Raw genomic sequence first — 21,811 nt, 5'->3', positions numbered from 1 at the left:
CCTACATCAATATACAATCTGTTTCCACACTGTCCATGAGGCAAACATCTTACTGTTAAGTGTTTACGGATTCTGGGACACGTTACTGTGCTGTACACCAGCAAATTGTCATGTGGTATTCTCCGCAAGGTGTGTAAATAAGTCAGAAGTTACTTTACATTATGGTTACGTGCCACTACTATAAACCAATCATCTTCAGCGAAAAAACTTTGCAAAAGGGACGGTATGGTTAAGTTGCTGTACTGAAAAACTGTGAAATTGAGTAAAAAAACGTTGTTAAAGGGACGTTATGGTTAAGTTGCCCTACTAAAAACCCATAAAATTCCCTAAAAAAACGTTGTTAAGGGACGTTATGGTTAAGTTGCGCTACTAAACACCTGTGAAATTCACTCAAAAAACGTTATAAACGTGACATTATGGTTCACAGTAAAACCGAGAAACCCCTGTAATTCACCAGTTATGGTAGGCTAAGCAACCATAACTGCACGCACCACTGTGCACTGCTAACACTAACAGCCAGGACATCAAAGATGACATCACAAATGTCATTGATGACATCACTGATGACATCACATGTGTAGCCTCTTTGTTTTTGTTCACTGCCATATCTAGGCCAGATGGGTTTATTTACTGACAGTCAGAAAGTTAACTTTCAAAAGGTGTTACATTTATAGATATTGCTATTCTCACATGTTCTTACAATACTTTCCATAGAATTTAATCGCATCTTATGATGTACATATATAGGGGAAGAAGCAGGCCTGAAACACAGGAATCATTTTTGTGCATGAATACAATCATTTAGATTATACACAGTTGCTAATGATACTGCCTCTTGTATGCTTACTTTATTCTCCATATATAAGCCCCATCTTTGTATGCATTGTAGTCTATTTATGTTTTGTGTGTATTACTAGAAATATGTAGTAAGTGATGCATTATTAGCAACTTACTACATATTTCACAGACCAGAAACGTGTGATACAGAAACATTCACCTTTTTATTATACAACTTTGGAAAGTACAAATATAGCACCTCTGTGGTGTGTGCTGCAGCCAATACCTACATTTATGTATGAGTAGGTTCCTGTACTAGAAAGAACACTGTAATGGAATTTTCTTTAGAACACTACATTGTGTGATGAAGTATGTACTTTATTACACATGTGCCGATAATCCCTGATACTTTTTTGTTAAATTTACATTCACAACCCCTTGTCTGAAAAGTAAATGCACATGTGATGTCATCAGTGATGTCATCAATGACATTTGTGATGTCATCTTTGATGTCCCGGGTGTTAGTGTTAGCAGTGCACAGTGGTGCATGCAGTTATGGTTGCTTAGCCTACCATAACTGGCGAATTTCAGAGGTTTTTTCGGTTTTACTGTGAACCATAATGTCACGTTTCTAAAGTTTTATAGTAGCGCAACTTAACCATAACGTCTCCTTAACAATTTCTTTTAGGGAATATATATATATATATATATATATATATATATATATATATATATATATATATATATATATAAAGAATGATGTTTCCACTACGTGTTATAGCAGAGCTGGGTTAAAAAAGGAAGGCCTCGTTTCCAGTGTGTCGCAGTTAGAAAACAAGTGAATTACAAAGTGAATCTCAGAAAGGCGAGACTGGATGAGCCAAGAAGCCAAAGTCTTATCAGGCTGGAGTGAGCAGACATTGGATACAAATCATGTGAAAGAATGCAGCTCCTGTTCAGGAGGCATAAACAAAACAAGGAAGGCATCAGAGGTGTATTAGAAAATAGTATTTTTAATACACAAGAGGATCTATTTTGTGGTCTACAGTCATGTGGAGGGATGAAGTTGGACAAACATGTTGGTCACACCTCCGCATGAGGACAGAGAGTGTCTTCACTTCCCTGAATCCTCCAGAGCAAAGAACACACCCAGGGACAAGTTAAAAGCCCTAATTGACAGCAGATCACTGAGGCGATGATGGATGAATATGCTAATTGGTGGGAAGCTATGGTCAAAGACGAGCTCACCAGCACCTGGAAGCCCAGTCTGCGTGCTGCTAGACGTAGGTGAAAAAGTACTGACAGAGGTTAGAGTGCCAACCAATGGTAGTGGACCGCATAATTCAGGATCTTATAGTTTGTGTAGCCAATGGGATGTTGTATATTTAGTGACATACAAAGTGACCTGTTTTAGGGGAGGGCTTTGTTGCCCCACCTGATGTTAAGAGATTAATGACTTTCTTTCACTGCCTTAGATGACTATGGATCGTATACTTAGATATTCCCTCAGACCCTATCACACTTGCCATTAGGTTTTTGTAGTTTGCCATATTAGTAATACGTAGGCTGACATCACCAATGATGATTTATTGCTAAAAAAGAATGCTTTTTTTTCAAGATTCATTGAGAGTTCTTATGCTGAGACGTCCGTTGATGTCTGTTGTACTCCCTGTTTTGGATAATTGATTTTAAAAACAATTATCCTTTTGCCAACTACCTGAGTAATTTCGATTATTGATGTTTGAGTAACTTCTGCATCCCCATCCATCTCAAGGGTATTGCTACCTCATCTTAAAGGGTTGGTAGACCCCAGGTCATATGCTTTATGAATCAGGGGCCCCGGTGCATGCTTTATGAATCAGGGGTCTCGGTGTATGCTTTATGAATCAGGGGCCCTGGTGCATTCTTTATGAATCAAGGGTCCCAGTGTATGCTTTATGAATCAGGGGCCCTGGTACATGCTTTATGAATCAGCGGCCTCGGTGCATTCTTAATGAATCAGGGGCTTCGGCGTATGCTTTATGAATCAGGGGCCCTGGTGCATTCTTTATGAATCAGGGGCCCCAGTGTATGCTTTATGAATCAGGGACCCTGGTACATGCTTTATGAATCAGTGGCCTTGGTGCATGCTTAATGAATCAGGGGCCTCGGTGCATGCTTTATGAATCAGGGGCCCCGGTGCATGCTTTATGAATCAGGGGTCTCGGTGTATGCTTTATGAATCAGGGGCCCTGGTGCATTCTTTATGAATCAAGGGTCCCAGTGTATGCTTTATGAATCAGGGGCCCTGGTACATGCTTTATGAATCAGCGGCCTCGGTGCATGCTTAATGAATCAGGGGCCTCGGTGTAAGCTTTATGAATCAGGGGCCCTGGTGCATTCTTTATGAATCAGGGGCCCCAGTGTATGCTTTATGAATCAGGGACCCTGGTACATGCTTTATGAATCAGTGGCCTCGGTTCATGCTTAATGAATCAGGGGCCTCGGTGCATGCTTTATGAATCAGGGGCCCCGGTGCATGCTTTATGAATCAGGGGCCTCAGTGTCTGCTTTATGAATCAGGGGCCCTGGTGCATTCTTTATGAATCGGGGGCCCCGGTGTATGCTTTATGAATCAGGGGCCCTGGTGCATGCTTTATGAATCAGTGGCCTTGGTGCATGCTTAATGAATCAGGGGCATCGGTGCATGCTTTATGAATCAGGGGCCCCGGTGCATGCTTTATGAATCAGGGGCCCCGGTGCATGCTTTATGAATCAAGGGTCCCGGTGTATGCTTTATGAATCAGGGGCCCTGGTACATGCTTTATGAATCAGCAGCCTCAGTGCATGCTTAATGAATCAGGGGCCTTGGTGCATGCTTTATGAATCAGTGGCCTTGGTGCATGCTTAATGAATCAGGGGCATGGGTGCATGCTTTATGAATCAGGGGCCCCGGTGCATGCTTTATGAATCAGGGGCCCCGGTGCATGCTTTATGAATCAGGGGCCCCGGTGCATGCTTTATGAATCAAGGGTCCCGGTGTATGTTTTATGAATCAGGGGCCCTGGTACATGCTTTATGAATCAGCAGCCTCGGTGCATGCTTAATGAATCAGGGGCATTGGTGCATGCTTTATGAATCAGCGGCCTCGGTGCATGCTTAATGAATCAGGGGCCTTGGTGCATGCTTTACACATACTACAGATAATACCAAACAGACATATGCAATTCATGAAAATACATGGTGCCTTATGCTTTGATTAAAATCATTCGCATAACATCTCGTGCTAGTAGCATGATCCAGGCATTCAGTTTACTGTCATTGCATGCGCTTGTGAATGCTCCATGTGCCCTCAATACTACGTATGACAAGCAAGGAGGAAGGGATGCCAATGCGCTTCCATTTTAGGCGGAGAGCGTCTATTCACCCACAGCAGTTACAGCTCCCTAACAAATGCCTGTATTATGGCAAAGACATGGAGTTCCATGTTCAGAAAACAACATCCAGTCCATGTCAGAAACTGACATACGATGTTACACTTCCACTTAAAGCAATGCTGCTTTTGTATTGGTTGACAGTGTCATATCCCACCCTGAATAGAGTACAAGAAGCTGATAATATGAGTTCACTCTCATTAGCATGCATCAGGGGGGTGCAGGTGATAAATGTATAAAATGTGAAAGAGACAGATTGGCTCTGGGTGGGCACCCAGGCAAGGCGGGCAGCATTTCAAGTATAACACGGCACTCCATATACCACTCATCCTATATATGCATAGTTCTTTAAGGATGTCTGTGCATTGGTGACTGGATATGCACAGAACCACCTTGAACTATGAGACCCAGCTTCTCCCGTTTTAATTTTTCTGTTAGCAGGATGGTTCTCAGACCCCAATGCAGTGCGAGATAACAAAGCCATTTTATTAAACAGATTCAAATCTTGGATCTGTCCAAATGAGTATATATGAGTCATGGTTACCATACCCTTCATGTTAGGGAGAGTTTTGTGAAAAATGAAATGAGCGCCATGCCTGGTATGCATTATGTACTTAGTGATTCAAATATACTAACTCTTTATCACAGACATATTTGTCAAATATAAAGCTCTCTGGTCACTCTTGTATTCCCAAAATGCTCTCTAGTTTTATGCAAAGTAGCCAGAAACCTTCATCAGCGCTATTTATCCCCTTCACTGTCTCAAATTTGAAGGTGTTCAATAGAAGTGAACCAGGCTGTCTGCCTTGGAAAAGAATGGTAACCTATCAGAAAAGAATGTAAACCGGAAGTGATCCTTTGGAATGAACATTGTGAAATTGTAAAAAGAAGCAATTTACAATGTTAGAACATTTACACATGTTTCCCCTTTTAATAGCTGCTTTTGCTGAGAATACACATTATGTCTCTCAAAATGCCCTTCCTTCTGGGAAAGGAACACACTCCCACTAAAATCAACGATCCTTTTCTTTTGTGAGCACCCAGGCAATGTTTAATTTTGCATTCTGGCCACTGATTTGATGGTAATTCTGTTGATTCTGTGCATTTGTTAGAGCAGGCGCAAACACTAATAATTAACACAAAAAAGAAAATAACAAAGGCAATTGTAGATCCTTCAGCCTGGTCCTCTGGTCCGTTACAATGTCTGTCAGAACTCAAACACCCAATGGGGGCCGGCGAGAGGGAAAGATAGAGGAAGAGGGAGCGAGGGAGAGAGGGGAGGGGAGGGAGGAGAGGGGAAGATAGAGAGGGAGAAGAGGGAGAGGGAGAGAGAGGAGGGGGAGAGAAGGAGAGAGAGGACATAAATGAGAGTTACTTGGTGTCATTGAGGTTGCGTGGAGGTGTGTGAATTCGCTTGAGGCGGTGTGAGGCTGTATCTGGAAAGTATCTAAGATCTGTTGCAGGGTGTGTGAGCATCAGCTACAGGTAATATGTGATGGTATGCTCTTGGCTTGCAACCTGGAGAATACACCGAGGGTGAGGGACGCCAAGGGAAGACATATCAGTGTTGATGGAGGGAGATGATTCGGGAGTGAAGGATTCTTTTGGAGGGACAAAACAAAGGATGTGTGAAATAACCTTCCAATAGAAGGTGGGAGATTGCATTAAATAAGGAAGCATGATCATAAATGCTGAATGATTGATCCCAGCCTCCGTCAGCCTTGCCCTCCATAACTATGGGTCTTCGCACACACAGTACCTACCTCTTCCAAGTGGGCTTGGATGGAATTGTATCAATCCCAGAACAGTACTACCTTACTGGACTGGTAAATCATTGCACCATTTTATGGAAGGGATTTTCCTAACCTAAGCGCCAATTCTCACAAATGTGTTCTCCCACTCCGCTAAACATGTGCATAGGAAATCGCAATGCTGCGCGGGTCCCTTCCAGACCACTGGCAGCATTTACTTGCCCAGAAAATGAAGCACTCATGCTTAGCATGAGCATTTCTATGTTTCCTTTTTAAATGTCCACCTCCCAAACAAAGGTGTCAATGCAAAAACTGCATTGGCTGGAATGGGCCCATCCGTGCAATGCAGTCGATAACCCTAATTGGGTATGGAGTGGACCCCGCCCCTCAGACATGTGGGAGGTGAATGACCTAATGCATAGCTAGGTGTCTGGAACAGGTCCAACACTAAGGTAGGCCTGGAGGGGCTGGTGCAGCTGCCTTGCACCCGTAGCCAGCAACTCTTCCAACGTGGATTGTGTGAATCTGGTACTTGAGGAGGTGCAAACTATGACGTTTTGCAGCCCAGTTCCATTGTAAGTGTTTAAAGGAATGCACTAAAGACATGTAAGTGGGCAAAATAGGGTGTTGCTCTTAGGGTGTCAAGGTAAAGGCCTTGGAATATGTCAAGGCTGAGGCCCTGCCTCTCCTGAATAAGCTCCTTCCCCGAGCAAGGAAGCAGGCATTTCCTTCTGGCAGCAGACACACCATTATTTTGTGATCATTCCGTGTCCAGTTCATATTAAACACATTTCTATTTGATTACTCCCTGACCTCAGGATGTGTACACATGGGGACTTTTGTCACTGGAAGCACCTCCGCCCTAGTGCCACATTTCAGCCGCCCTTTAATCTGCATTCTTGGCAGTAAGGCTGTAGACGCCCCTCTAGAAGCGTTCCCAACACTTTTAACAGCATTTTTCATGCTTTATTACAGTAACCCATAACTTTAAATGGACTTCTTTCGAGAATGTGCTAATGATGGCAAAAATCGAAGTAGTTCTATGCTTTAAATGTTGAAAAGGATGCATGTCTGCTAATTTTCCCCGAGTACAAGAAGAGGTGTGCCCAACTTCACGTTTATTGATTTATATGATATTTATAGAGTGCACAAAGACCGTGAAGTATCGAGGCGCTGGAGCAGGTGAGAGAGGGGGGAGGTCAAGGAACTAACACAGTAAGGTCTTAAGAGCCTTTCAGAACGGGAGACACTCATGTAGCGTGCGAAGATCTAGAGGCAAAGTGTTCCAAAAGGTGGGTGCAAGAACCGAGAAGGATCGGCCTCCGGATCTGGCCCGATAGAATCTGGGGCCGTGAAGTAGAATTCACGTTCAGACTGGGAGAAGAAATAGGCCCGGACTACCAAAAAAAAGTGGCCCACCCCGCGCCTAAAAAAAGTGGCCCTCAAAACATCATCCGTGAATCGCGTCAATTCACGACTTTACAGAAAATGCTATCCCCAAAACTCACACCTGGATAAATTGGCCTTTGCAAAAGGGCGGCCAACTTTTCAAAATGGCTCCGCAGGACACTTTACGCACAGAGGCTCAAAAATGGTTTGTAGCGCGTGAGATTTTATACAGCGCCATTTGTTCGCACCAACATATGGATACTTTTGTTTACATATGACTGTTGTGATGTTTAAATGTCCTGTCCTCTCTGGGTGCAGGGCAGTCGACCATTGACTGATGATTGCACACCTAGTGCACATTATATAATAGGCTTAGGCATTCTTGTATGTCACATGAATTTTAGGCCTGGCCGTTTCAGGTCTGTTATTGATCTCGTTTTGCCATGATGTGTCCACGGGTGTGTAATACATGGAAGGGGGCTATAATGCCTGTGCCCTCCGGACTCGGGCAACACCATAACTCCAGGGGGTACCTGAGGCAACATGGTGTTGCCCCGGCACCCTGATCCTCCAGAGAGAGAGTGTGGTTGTATGTGCTTGGCAGATAGCGGGTGGGCCTAATGATTTGAGTACTTAGCATAGCAGACACTGTCCACATCTCGTGTGCTGTGAGCACCTGGACATTTGATGACAATACCTGGGAAGACAGAAAACTATTTCTCTGTTCATAAGATGTTTTATCAAAATTGTTTACTGAAAGTTTAGCAGAAGTTAATAAACCGACCTACTCAATAGCGCTCCTTCTATTGCATCCAGTCGGACTGCTTGGCTAACAATATTTGTATTGCCAGAACTTAAAACATCCAGCAGTCAGTGGTCGAAGTGTACGAAAAGAAGTAGTGGAACTATTTTCTCTACGGGCCTGCACCGCTCCCCACAACAAACCCCATCGTCATCCCTTCCCCCCTCCCACATCCTCCTACTCCAACGCACAATACAAACCCCTCTGGTTGGCTTTACAAGTTTTTGCTGCACATGGCACACACACACACACATACACCGAAATCAAATCATGTCGTCTATAACTTTTGCAATGAAAGTTCATGTTTTTCCCCAAACAATATTCTGCCCTTTTGATGTTGCAGAGTAGAAACAGAACTTTTCCGACATGACTACTTCAGTCTGATCCCATATTGTTTTGATCCCATGTACAGCACTGCCCCGTCCCCCTTTCCCTGGCACTTTTCCCCTCCCACCTCCCCTGCACTTGCGCACTCTCGGTGTCACTTGACCTAATAAGATCGTTGTCTCTGTCCTCCCTCAACACTTGTCTATAGGCGCGTTACAAATGACATATCATATCCTCCCTCCATGATGTTTTTTTCCCCTCCATAAATGGAACTTTAATCCAAAAAGAAAATAAAAAGAGTCTACAGTGCGAATGTACCTATTTACAAAATCTACTTCACATATATTGTGAACGTGTGCCCGGAACTGTCCCGCTTACATTTCATATTGAGAATGTAATGCAGGAGACAGGGCAGCCGGATGTTCCAAAAGAGTTTATAAAAATAACAGGGGATCCTGTAAATGTGATACCTTGAAGAGGTGGCTTGCATGGTCGACTGGCTATGCGTTTTCAAGATCACATAGGACGCTCACGGAGGCACATCCACTAGACATGAACTAAAACTTTCATTTATGGGGGAGGTAAAGCCATCTGATTACAGATTGCAGAGTGTGAACGATGTACACGAGTCACCAAAGGTGACCACAGGAAAAGGAGGAACCTTTTTTCTTCATTATCCATCAACTCTGATTACATTTTGAGGTAAGTTAACGGACAGGCAGGTTGGGGAAGAACAGGAACTAAGTTTGCCCCAATCTTTCATGAAACATTCATTTCAGCTGCATTTTACAATGTGCTATTTGAAAACGTCCTGAAGGCGATAGAAAAAGCGAGATGTGGGAAACAGAATGACACGTGTAGACAGAGCACGGGGTGAGGGTAATAGAAACGCGAGATGTAGAGGGCGAGATGGCGGACAGAAATAGTGAGCAGAGGGCAAAGCACACGTGAGATGTGGGTGATGGAGAGAGGCAGTTGGGGCGGGATAGCAAGTGATGAAGGCGTGAGGTGGAAGAGAGGGTGATGCGGGAGCAGGCACAAAGAGAGTGGAGCAGAGTGGTAGTTAGAGTAAATCTGGGGTGGACTTGAGGAAGGATGATGGCGGAACTCGCGGGAGAGAAAAATGAGACAGCCCTGTGAGCACAAATGAGGCAGCCCTCGAAGCACAGCACACATGCAGAGAGGGAAAAGCCTCGACACTACTGTGCAAAATGCCTCTCTTGCCCACCGACACCTACGTTATATCATCGGGGCGGGCGGCCAGTTTATTTCTTTTAAAAACATGCCATAAATCCTGGTGCCACATGAAGAAGCCGGCCAGCCACTAGAAGGTCTGCTGCTGTCCTGGTGTCCTGCACGTAGGGGGCGGAGCCAGAAGAGCACTCATGGTGGCAATGAGCTGCTCCGCTCGCCCCCTACTCCATGCCGTTGCGGCTGCTTTTTTTTTCTCTCATGCCCAAACCAGCCCCCAGAAGTGGGCAGAAACCGGCCCCCAGGGACTCGTAATGATTTCGGCTCGGCCACGGGCCGAGTGGCCGATGGGCAGATCCGACCTTGGTAGAAGTTTATTAGCTGAGAGCAAGGGTCGGTTTGGAGTGTAAGGCAGAATCCGTGAATGCAAGAATACGGGCCCTACATTGTGAATTTCCCTGTGAACCATACAGAGAACCTTAAACTTAATTCGGCTCCTGGTGGGAAGCCAATGAAGTTGATGAAGAAGTTCACTGGAGTGAGCAAACCTTGGCGCTCCAAGGGCAAGGCGCGCAGCAGCGTTCTGAAGAGTTTGATGTCGTTGAAGTAACCTCTCCAGTTTCCCGAGGTAAATTTAATTGCAATAATCAAGCAAGCTCATGATTGAAGCTGTAACAATTTTGGCCCTAAGTGCAGATGGAAGGAGGGAGAGAACTTTTTTTAGAACCTTAAGTTTAAGAAAGCTAGTCTGGCAAACAGCCAAGGCCTGAGCTTCCCACGAGCCGGTGGTCATGACCTTTATCCCAAGACTTTTTACCAAGAGGGAGGGATCAGGACAAGGGCCAAGGGAGGACGGCCAGTGGTCAGAAGACCAAACAAAACTATCCACATTTGAACCAGCCAAAAGAACCTCAGTTGTATCGCCATTGAGTTTTAACCAGTTGTTCACTATACAGTCTCCCACTGCAGCCAGGCAATTTCTCAATTTACAGGGAAGTTTGGAGGAAGGTGTGTTAAGGCGAAACAGAATCTGGGTATCGTCAGCATAGGAAAAGAAATTAACTCCATGACTAATGATGAGTTTCGCAAGTGCCTCCATATGAAGGTTAAAAAGCAGAGGGGACAGGGCGGATCCATGAGGGACCCTGCAATGCAGCCCACTGGGAGGAGATGTGAATGGAGAAGGGAAACTGATTGGGCCCTGTCAAATAGAAAAGAGGAGAACCATTTAAGTGGGATGCCCGACATTCCTGCCTCATACAGGCAGGACAACAGTTTCTGGTGGTTAACTGTATCAAAGGCCGCAGAGAGGTCAAGGAGGATCAAAGCTCCCACCTCTCCGTGGTCTTGAAGCAAAGCAATATCATCCATAAGTACCCATAAGTGTTGCAAACATTCAGCAAATTGTATGTGTATATATAATAATAATTTGCATTTATATAGCGCTATGAACCCTCAGGCATCTGAGCGCTGCTTATTACCTCGGAAGGATGGTCCTGCCGGTTTCGAATCTGAGTTGGCAGGCTTTGCAATGTCAAAGCAAGTGCTCCACTCGTTGTGCTATCTGACCAGCTAATGATTTCATAACTATTTAGAAATCCTCATATTCACAGGAATTATATAGGTGCCTGGGAACGCTTGCCTTCTTTACCCATTGAATAGTAAAATGCAGCCATTTTTTCTTGTATCCTCAATAAATCTATAGGAGATACATTTATATAAAAATGAATTTCAATGGGGATGATTTTATTTGTCAAATCCTGCTGGATATTACAATTCGTGTGGCTATTTTGGTCCAGCTCCAGTGCCTCTTCTGTGGAATCTGGTACTTCAGTGACCTAAGGGTTCCTCTTAGAGGGTTGCGTTCAGTCTGCAGGGCACAGGTTGGAATCCTGGCACAGTCCTTCATCCATCCAAGGGCAACACATTCAGTGCCATTCAATTGGGAGGGGGGTAGGAGTGAGAGAGTGGGGGTTAGAGGGCAGGACAGAGACAGAGAGACCTGTGAAGGAACAGAGTGCTGTGCAACAAGATACACAGTATATGATCTAATTCAGGGCTCAAGTCGAGGGTACACGCAGTGGGACGGAGACCACCCACTTTTTTCAGAGGGTGGTCTCAGTCCCCCCAGCTAAAATGAGAAAGATCGACCTCTTTGAATTTATGAATTAAAGTCGACCTCTGGGATCGTGGCCAGACACTTCACCACTGCACTACATAACCTGATTAAAAAGTCCAAACAACTGAAGGTGAATTATCCCATTTTGGTACTGCAAGATCCAGGGAAAACATTTGTATTGGTTCTTGGATTTTAAAACACGCACAGCTTTTATTGGTTTCAAAAACAGTATCAGAAGAAAATATCCTCTCTTGGTTTTGTGTGGGTTGATTTTATGAAAGGAAAATGCCAATCTTCCTGTGCAATTTGGGTGGTTATGCAAAGCCAGTTTAATGAAAGGTGCCTATTTCACCTTGATATGCTAATTTCTGACGACGTCACTTCACATTCAGTTTGTTGATGAGTCCCCCCCCACTTTAATTTTTTAGGACTTGACCCTGAATAATATGGATACAGTTAGAAGGACAGACTATTAATGGTCCACTTGGAAGGATACGGAGAAGGGGGATACAGAGGGCCGCAAGCTAGGGAGGGAAAGGCGGGACCAGACTTGGCTTTGTGGATGGATCTGCAGCTATTCGCCTGCTGAAGTCATATTCCTCTGTCTTTCACATCATCTGACCTTCGGAACTGCACTATTGAGTCCCTGTTTCTGCACCATCCACCCCCCCCCCTTAACCGTTTCAGCTAGCACGCCTCATCAAATAGCACTTACATGCAGGAGGAATCCAGTATGACATGCTATATAAAACAGGGCACAGCTCATTTTGGCCTAGTCACGCTCATCTATAAAGGTGAAGGCCCAATTCACGAAAACATGTCCCCCTTGCGGTTGCTGAGTGTGCATGCAGATGGAAAAGTACACGCAGGTTTTGTTAGGTCCAATGCACAAAAAGAAAAGAGCGCACATGCCGTTTTGCGCACTCAAGCACCTGCAATGAGCACCCTGCACACAAGATGGTGGAAGCTGGGCCCCAGCGCATGATTTCACACGCACACTTCTCAGCTCTCATGATTTTGGCAGGTGTGACCAGTGATGGAGATTAAACATTGCCACAGATGGCTTCAATAACTTCAATAACTCCCAGACGCTGAAGGATGGTTCAAGGTCTGTATTCTCAGAATGGTAAAGATCAGTGGTGTTATTCCGGTCAGGGTGTGGGCAGAGCACTCTAATGGGCTTCCATCTCTCAACCTGCAGTGTCCTCCCTCCACACTAACCCATGCATCCCTGAACACAGATCTTCCTGCCTTTTAATGAACAGCCCAGGGGCATCAAGGCACAGTTACAGGAATATGTCTTAGTTGCGTATTTATAAGCGCTTAAGACCCAGAGGTTCCTAAGCACAGACCGAGGATCGAACCTGTGTTGTTTCGTGTTGTCTTGTTTCCAAGGCGAGCACATTGCCACTGAGCTATCCTCCTAGGACATTGGTAACACCTGTTATCCATGGCTAGGTGTAGGTGAAGGCCTGAAGGCAAAAAGCATCATCTATATGTCTCCCTCTGGCATTCTACTAGGGGTGCACTGACCTAACACTCCCCATGTTTCTCAATGTGAACAGATTGTTTTCTTGTGCCGGTAACAAACACCATGAACCATTCTCTCACGCATGTGCTCCCTCTCTCTCCATTCCCTCAGCTCAATACTACTTCCACCTCACTCTTTACTCTCTCACCCCTCTCCCTTTCCACCTTCTCTCACACACTCCGGTCTTCTTCCTGTTCTCTCTCTTTACTCTTCTGTCCCTACGATGTCCGCATTCTCTCCTAATCCCTCTCCCCTTTCTGCACACACATCTTCTCACTTCTCTGCACACCCTTCTCCTCACCTCTCTACTCATCCTTCTCCTCCATCTTCTGTGTCCTAATCTTACCACACTCTCTCTGCCTCTCTGCCCTACTGCCTCCCCCTACTGCCTCAGTCCTCAGTCACCACTACTTCTACTTCAGCCGTGCACTCTCTCCACACCCTCATACCATATTTTCTCTCTCTTTCTCATTTCCCCTAATGTACTCCCTCTCTTTAGCTTTTTTTCTCTCTTTCTCACTCACCTCCTACAACCCCCCCCCACAACACTACACTCAACTGGTACCTCTCTCTCCCAGAACCAATACACCACCTGCACTCTACACCAACTTTGTCACTGACTCGCAGCATTTCGCTCCACCATCCATCCTCTTTCTGGTCTCTCGGTCCACCTCATGACCTCCTGACCTCACCCCTACAACTAACATTCTATCTATCATTCACTCTCCTTTGTATGGTCCTCTTCCTGGCTCTATCCTCCGGCCCCTTCCATCGGTTCTAGTGCTCATCTGACTGTGTGGGCCAATCTGTGGCTAATGATGTCCCAGGTCCTGGGTTACACAGGCGCAAAGCTTTTCAATCTCCAATGGCAGGGTAGTAGCCAGGTTCCCAGGCTGCTTGTGTTCTTCATATGCTGGTTTGTTTTGCTTCCAATTCAGTTTGGGGAGGATTTCTGTGTCTCTCCTGCTCCCCTGCAGTATCTCCACACTCTAATTTTCTGTTGTCCCACCATTCACCTTGGGGAATTAATGTCTGGGGTTGGTGAATACAATATTGGGTGTCTCATCTCTGTTTGGCAAGAATAATCCTAGTTCATTCCATTTCTCTTCTCAATTCCTGTCTGGGTTTCATTGGTTGTGCCCAGGTGCTTTGTGGGAGTTGCTCTCCAGAAAAATACAAAAGAGAACTCTGGCCAGAACAAGTGCTGGGAGGCATTGTGCGACAGAGGGTGGTACCCACATTAACATGCAAGGCATGCAAGGGGGTTTCAGAGACTGGTCCCCTCAACTTTCCTTACCCATCTTAGGGGCAAGCTGGTTCTGTCTTAGACCCGAGTAGTCCCCATGCTAAGGTCAAAAGGGGTCCCTATGCTTCCTGGACAGGGCCCAGTCCTGTACCATCTCACACTGGCCATAGACATAAGCGGGTGCTCATCCACCCAAAACAAAATCCTCTATTTTTACCCATCCTGGTGACTCAAAAGGTTGAGAGGTATGCATGACACCAACTCTTGTATACAGTCCCCATTAATGAGGTGCAAACTTCACTATGCATTAACCTAGTCAACTCCTTTTTCCTCAAGCATAAGCATATTTTTATGAAACCAATTTATACTGGACTAGAGATGCCCAATCTGTTTCTCACAGGAGGAACAAAGAAGATATTTAATAAGAGCATGGGCGCTGTTTTGGGGTGCTGTTTTGGACAACCTATTTGTGGTCCTCAAAGTAGCAAAGTGTACTGCCATCTGGTGAACTTCAAACATCTCAATGTGTGTTTCTTTATATAGCATCATTTAATACCCTAGATTTTCCACTGTATCACTATAGATAACACTTTTGATGTTACCCAAATCAATGGCAATTATTTTAGTGATTTTGGAAGGCTGAACTGGAATTTGTTCCTCTGGCCTACAAGTTCCACACAGTTCTCGACTGCAGGCATTTCACTCGCTGAGCTGTCTTTGTGGCTGTCATCTGGGGCATTGTGCCTGATGGTCAAATGTTGTGAATTTAGCTCAGCTCAGGGGACCACATCTAGAGTGTTGTGTTGGGTTCTTGAGGCCATGTCCACTTCTGGTGTCCCCCTCTTGTATACTGTGCACAGTTTGTGAGGTCATGCCTGAATTATTGTGCCTGGTTCTTAAATGTCACATTATGTCCAGTTAGGGAGGCCATATGTAGAGAATTGTTCCTAATTGTCTGGTACACTTGTGGAGTATTGGGCATGCTTAATGAAGCCACATCCGGAGTATTGCATTCGGTTCTGGAGGCCATGTGACAAATCAACATCAGGGGCACCAGTGGTACAGGGATGAATATCGGTTTCTAAACCATCAATCAGCCCCACACCTCTAGTACACCAGAACGGATCCGAACAGATTGGAAACACAAGCAAATTATAAACCTCCTTGACCAATTTTGGTAACGTGGACAGAATGGCAGGCTTATCTCTGCAAGGTCGTGGATCGTTGGTTAGTTGCCACACAGCGAAAATACAATTATTTGTCACGACTCGCTCCCTTCGCTCCCGTTCCCGCCACTTGGGGGCATGTTTTGGGGCTTATTCCTTGCTGGACATTTCCTCCGAACCTAATGCCACAGTGCTGTAATGAATTGGGAGCGCAAAATCCCTATTTTCCAAACTACTTCCCTTCCGGATCCATTCCAGGTCTTTGGCAGCCAGCATGCTTCTTTAACCAAATGACTGTGTTTCCCAGAATGCCTGGCCCCCTGCTCCACCTCCACCCTTGCAGGACTAGGTTGGGTGGAGGATAAGCAACACCTGTGGCTGCAGGTGCAGCAGTCAGCACACCTGAGGCGTGTGCTCGTTTAGCAGCTTTAAAAGCCACAGTCTCACTTCAGTCCAGCGCTGGTCATCGTTTGCAGTGTTCCTGTTTTCGACTAGTCCCTTGTTCACTGTTCCTTGCCCTTTTACCTAGGTCCTGGTTCCTGTTTTCTTGTTCCCTCCGCCCTGAATCTCTGATTCATGCTCTAATTGATTTCTGCTCCCTTGTTTCCCTTTTTTCCTTCCTCTGTTTAGAGGCAGCATTTCTCAGTGCTTTCCCTTTTCAAATGCAGCCCAGTTGGTATTTCTTTGACTCTGTCCTTTGCTGCTGCTAACCCGTATGCCTTAGCCTTCCTCATTAGCTTCCTGTCTTTTCCTTGGAAGGATAGGGAGAAGTTTGCATTGGTTATTTAGCTTTTTCCCTGCTCCTGATCCTTACTTCTTTTGGGATCCATTCCAGGTTTTCCTTAGCACTTCTGCATTTATTTTTCCATTTGATTTTAGGTGTGGTGTGCGGTTGTTAGCTAGCTCCTGTGTGAATGCTTATGTTTTCCTCACTATTTGTTATCACTATTTCAACTTAGGTATTTAGTTTTCTGCAGCGGATCACTCTCGGCTGCCTTCCAGCCTTCACCCTTGCCCTGTCGGGCTCCCCACCTAACAGCGGATCACGCTCTGCTGCATTCCAGCCTCCGCCCTTGTCCTCTGGGCTCCCTGCCCGGCAGCCTGCCTCGCTCCGGCTGCCTTCAGCCCTTGTCCTCTTGGGCCCCCTGTTCTACAGTCTACCTCTCCCTGGCAACCTACAGCTCGTGCCCTCTGAACCTTCCTACTTCTCCCATTGCTGTTCTAGCCTCTTGGGGTCCCAGTTCATCAACAGGATTCCTGGGCTAGCTGACATTCAAGAGGTTGATTCTCGTCCTTGTGAGTACAGTTCTTTAGTTCCCTTATTTGATACCATCAGAGTGTTAGTTCACAGATTCTGTCATTGCTTGCCCTCCACGTGGGTTTAGCGCTGTCAGTACCTGTAACAGCAATTGGGGGTAAGGCGCTTGCCGACTTTCCTCGCGGTCAGGTGCTTACCCCACATCCCTTTTCACATATTGGGTTTAATATCACACTCTGTTTGCCCTCCAGGCTTCTAGCATACATGAGTCGTTGTTCCTATGTGCACATTTCCCTTGCCATATTCGCTGCCTTAGTATTCGCAGGACTAATCCTGACATTATTACCCAATGATAAAAGGGACTGTCCAGTCAAGATTGTATAAAAATATCTACTTTATTATTATCACAAAAGACAGTTCTGGCACACTACAAAATAAAACCCACCCTGCAAAGGAATGCAGAGGACAGACATTTTTAAGAAGGAAAGGGGGTGCACTCTGGATACTGACAGGAGGGCGGTCGTTAAAGTAAGTAATCTCAATATTTCAAGGATACTTGGCTTCAGCACAAAGGGAGCAATGGGTCATAAAATATCACTCGGGGCCTTCGGAGAAGGACAAGGGGGACAGAACCACAATGTACTTGGTGCTTGTAGAAGTTCTTGGTGCTCAACAGTGTCGAGTCGTTTTCAATGCACATTGCAGCTTCTATTTCAGAGTTCAAGACGGGAGACAGCTGCAGGTATCAGGCGGCAGGCAGTTCGGTAAGCAAGGCTGGGCGGACAGCTGCAGGCTGGCCTGCATGGTGGCTCGGGGCCGGGAATTGTCTCAATGCTAGTTGGTGGGTCTGAACCACTGGTCGAGGCGTCTCAGATGGCGTGAGCGACTGCAGCAGGACAACAGTCAGTGGTGCAGTTGGTTGCAGCTCGATGGGCTCAAATGGCTCGAAAATATCCTTTGAGGCGGACGCTGATTGATGCTTGTCGATGCACACCTCCTAGCTTCTTCACTGGGCTTATTAAGGCGAACGGCCCAAAGCTGAGGAGAGTGTTACAGTTATCGGGCTTGTCCTTGGTTTGGTTCAGAGTCTCCCACCTAGGAAGCTTGCTTGCAGTGCCCAGCAGGGCACACTGTGTGCTGGCTAGGTACTGGTTCTGGAGCTGCTGGAGGTGTCCTCAGTATCTTCCTCTGTTCCCTGGGAAATGTTAAGGGGATGGATATTGCTTCCCTCTTTGGAAATTCTGGCCTTCATTCAATGGCAGAAGCTGTAAGGCAGACTGTACCTTCAGCCAGGGCCCAAATGAGTTATTCTTGTTACTCCGTGTCAAGTATTCGGATGATCTGCCCAAAAGAGGGGCTCAGCCTTCTTTTAAAGCCAAATGGGCTACAGTGATTGGTGTAGGCCGAGCCTACCTTAATGAAACAATCCTGGGTTCCCACCAACAATCTCCTGTATGCATGAGGTCATAACCAGAGTGCTTTGCAACAGAAAAGGTACAGGTGTTAAAACATGTTATACTAAGTCCCACCGATCTTCCTCTCTGTTGTGGATCAAAGGGTCTCTCTGGTTAATTGAGCTCTCTGTGGTTCCTGATTAAAGCGGCAGGTTTCCCTTGAAGCTGTGGCGAGACCTGACTTTGGTCGATGCCAAACCATATACTCGTACCTTCTGAATGGGGCCCCCTGCAGGGATGACTACTGTAAATTCACAGTCCCAGACATGACAGGTCACTTTCCCTTGATACTGAGAGGCGGGAGCTGGCTTCAGGTTGACACAGTGTGTATGAAAGAGTGTTGGTTTTTCCTGTCTCTTTTGTTGCACCCTGCAGCCAGGTTCCCACGTGGGAATGTTTGAAGAATGATCTGTTAGTATGTTAATTATGTTAATTGCTGCCCGCATTTGTAGTGCTTACACAAAAGGACAGGGTGTGTCCATGGGTCCTCTGATATTTAATTAGGCTGGCCATGGCAGGAGAAAGATTTTGACCCTCCCCCTACTGAGATCCAGTGTGTACTACACCTGTCAGATCCCAACTAAATATGACAGGGAGGACTGTGCCTGCAGGCTGTGTCCACTCAGAGTACACAGGTCTATGTTTATGTTGTGCGGTGAGCGGAGGGAAATGTGTACTGATTAGCCCCACACATTTTCCAGAGATTGATCTACCATCGTTCAATTTCATATACAATTTCAAAAAAGCCCAGGATAGCGCGCACCCACCATGCAAATGGTCGAATTCCTCACAGGCCGCGTGCGTGTATTTGGTGTTTTAGTCCGGTTGCGGGGATCCCATACGGAGCATTGTCTCCTATCACCTTGGATAGCTTGCAAGGGATGGCAGCGATTTGAAGCACTTACCTGTCCAGGACTTTGCTCTGCATGCTCCGACAAGCCTGGCTAATAGCTCTGGATGTGGAGAGCCACATCCTCCATCGAGAGGCGAAGACAGGGTAAGGCCTAAGCGAGCAAGGCCCACCCAAAATCTGTGGGCATTTACAGGAGTTAATATCACTGCGGCGTGCCCAACTACATGAGCTTCAGGCTCCACTTGTTAGACTATACTGGCTACACCTCTGCAGCTCCTGCAGGTGTTGCATGTGCTAGGATTATAGTTGTATTAAAGTGGTTGAACACTGTGCTCCTGGTCTAGTTAATTTCACATTTTTAGAGCATTTGTACCCCCAGCCTCCTCTCTGTCTGGTGTTTCAGGATAGAGATACAGGAGGGCAGCCATAGAGCGCCTTGCTCATAAACCCTTCTGATTGTTCTTTCTAAAACACTTTTAGACTGCTTTTTAAACATGTGTTTAACTACATTTCACAACAAAATTAAGATTGCAAAACACTTGGCAAGTTCTTGACTTTCTGCCTATAAAAATCTCTTCAGTTGATTATACGCCTAAATCAGGTGTGCGTCCTTGGAATCATTACTCATGCTAAACAATGCTCTGTTGGCAGCCGGCGGCCATCTTGTCCTCTGGTCATTCGCATGCTCAGTAGCTCTTCTTGTTCTTGAAGACTCAGCAGTTTGATTTTCGACTTAGATTATTTTTCAGGTCTTTCATTTGTACTTTGATCTCACGACAGAAATAAATGAATTGGCCATTAAAGTGTGCTCCCCTAATTTCCGGAAAAATTTTGTTTCTTCTGTTGTTTGTTACCGGGAGGTGGTAAAAGCATTAATGCAGGCGCCGCCTGATTGGAAAAACCATTAGCGGAATGAACAAACATTTTGGGTGGTGGCAGTGGTAAGGACCTCCATTACCCAGAGGTACTTATTGGTGCCAACCTTTAACCAATATATACATGGATGGGTTCATTGTAAGAGATGAGAAGATTAAAAAGAGCCTATGACTGATTGACTTTGTAGTCCTAGGTTTTGCCAAGATGGTTTCTCATCAATTCCAAGCTGCTTCCATTTGCCATCTCTGAAAGTTACACATGCTCATCATGTCAGTTCAACAGCCTCACGGCACCCAGGAAGTTCACTGCCATGTTATGGGCTAGTACTGAGTGAAATATCCCATTGACGTCTGGTGCACTGGGCGCCCTTAAGAAACCACAAGGCCTCCTGCTGCTTAGAACACTCACATAAATGAGTCCATAGTTCTTGCAGCTTATCTCTTGGAGTGTGTTAGTCCTCGACCAAAGCTCCCCAGCAGAGGCTGTCTCCCCTCCAAATGTGGCACATAGCTGTTGGAGCCCAGCAGCAGATTTAGGGCCTGATTCATGGAATTATCTGCGCAGAAAATAGGGTACTTGTGCGTGCAAATGCGCGCAAATCTGCCTTCGTCAATTCATGGAATCGAATGCGCGGTACGATTATTGTATAAATATTGACAGATTTAGTAGCCATTTCTAGTTTTAACATAATGTCACCATTATTTGTATTTATATTCAAGCATTCCATTCGAGCCTTGATTATTGGACATGGCCATAGGCAGTTCATTGAATGAAGTATAGCAGTATTGTCGAAATAGAAAGTATATCCTGCCTCCTATTGTAATAAATATATTAATATTGGCCTACGCCAAGCTGCTCGAAAGTTGCTTGTGAAAGAAATCTGTGTTGCAAGGCCCTGACCTTAAATCCATGTAAGCCGCCATTTTAGGTCAAACCGCCATTTTAGGATTCGTTATGTAAAAGTCACCCTGTGAGCTAAAATGGTGGACAATGCCATTCCAGAATACAACATGGCCGTCTTGACCTCTGTACATAGCTAATGTGTAATTTGCCTGCAGGCCACTTGTTGAGGTCGTGAACTGGCACCTTGTCCTTCGTTGACCTATGTGTAGAAGGATTACTCGTGCAATGAAATTAATCCACGAGCATATGTTGAGACAATGTATTCAAATACTGAACGAAGAACATCTGTTTAACTACATTGCATTAATGTTTAAGAAGGCCTGCATGGAAAACTTTAGAATACACAGTTATTGCATACGCTTGTTGATACATGTATTAAAGGCAAACCACTTATATGCGGTTTTTGAGACTTGGCACGAACCCTAGCAGGGTGATGTATTAAAAGGAATATTAACCCGAAGTGGGGCTGGACATCGCGCCCACCAAAAGTATAAAAAGCGAATGCATTCTAATATACAGGGTCTCTCACTGAACACACTGAACCACGCTGGAGGTTGATGTGTTGTACTGAGGTCCGATAGCTATCTGATTTTGCTCTGTTTTTGTAACTGGATTCAGTATAAAATAAAGTACTTTGTATGTTCCTTTGTAACCCGTGTTTGGTGTATTTCCTTTTGGGGTACTCAGCCTCGATATTTTATTTCTGTTTTCACAGTTGGCGCCCGAATAGGAACCCTCAAGATTGATGCCGGATT

Source organism: Ambystoma mexicanum, chromosome 13, assembly GCF_040938575.1.
Source record: "Ambystoma mexicanum isolate Mex_15411 chromosome 13, UKY_AmexF1_1, whole genome shotgun sequence".
Taxonomy (NCBI): Eukaryota; Metazoa; Chordata; class Amphibia; order Caudata; family Ambystomatidae; genus Ambystoma; species Ambystoma mexicanum.
Note: the sequence above shows the minus strand (reverse complement) of the source record.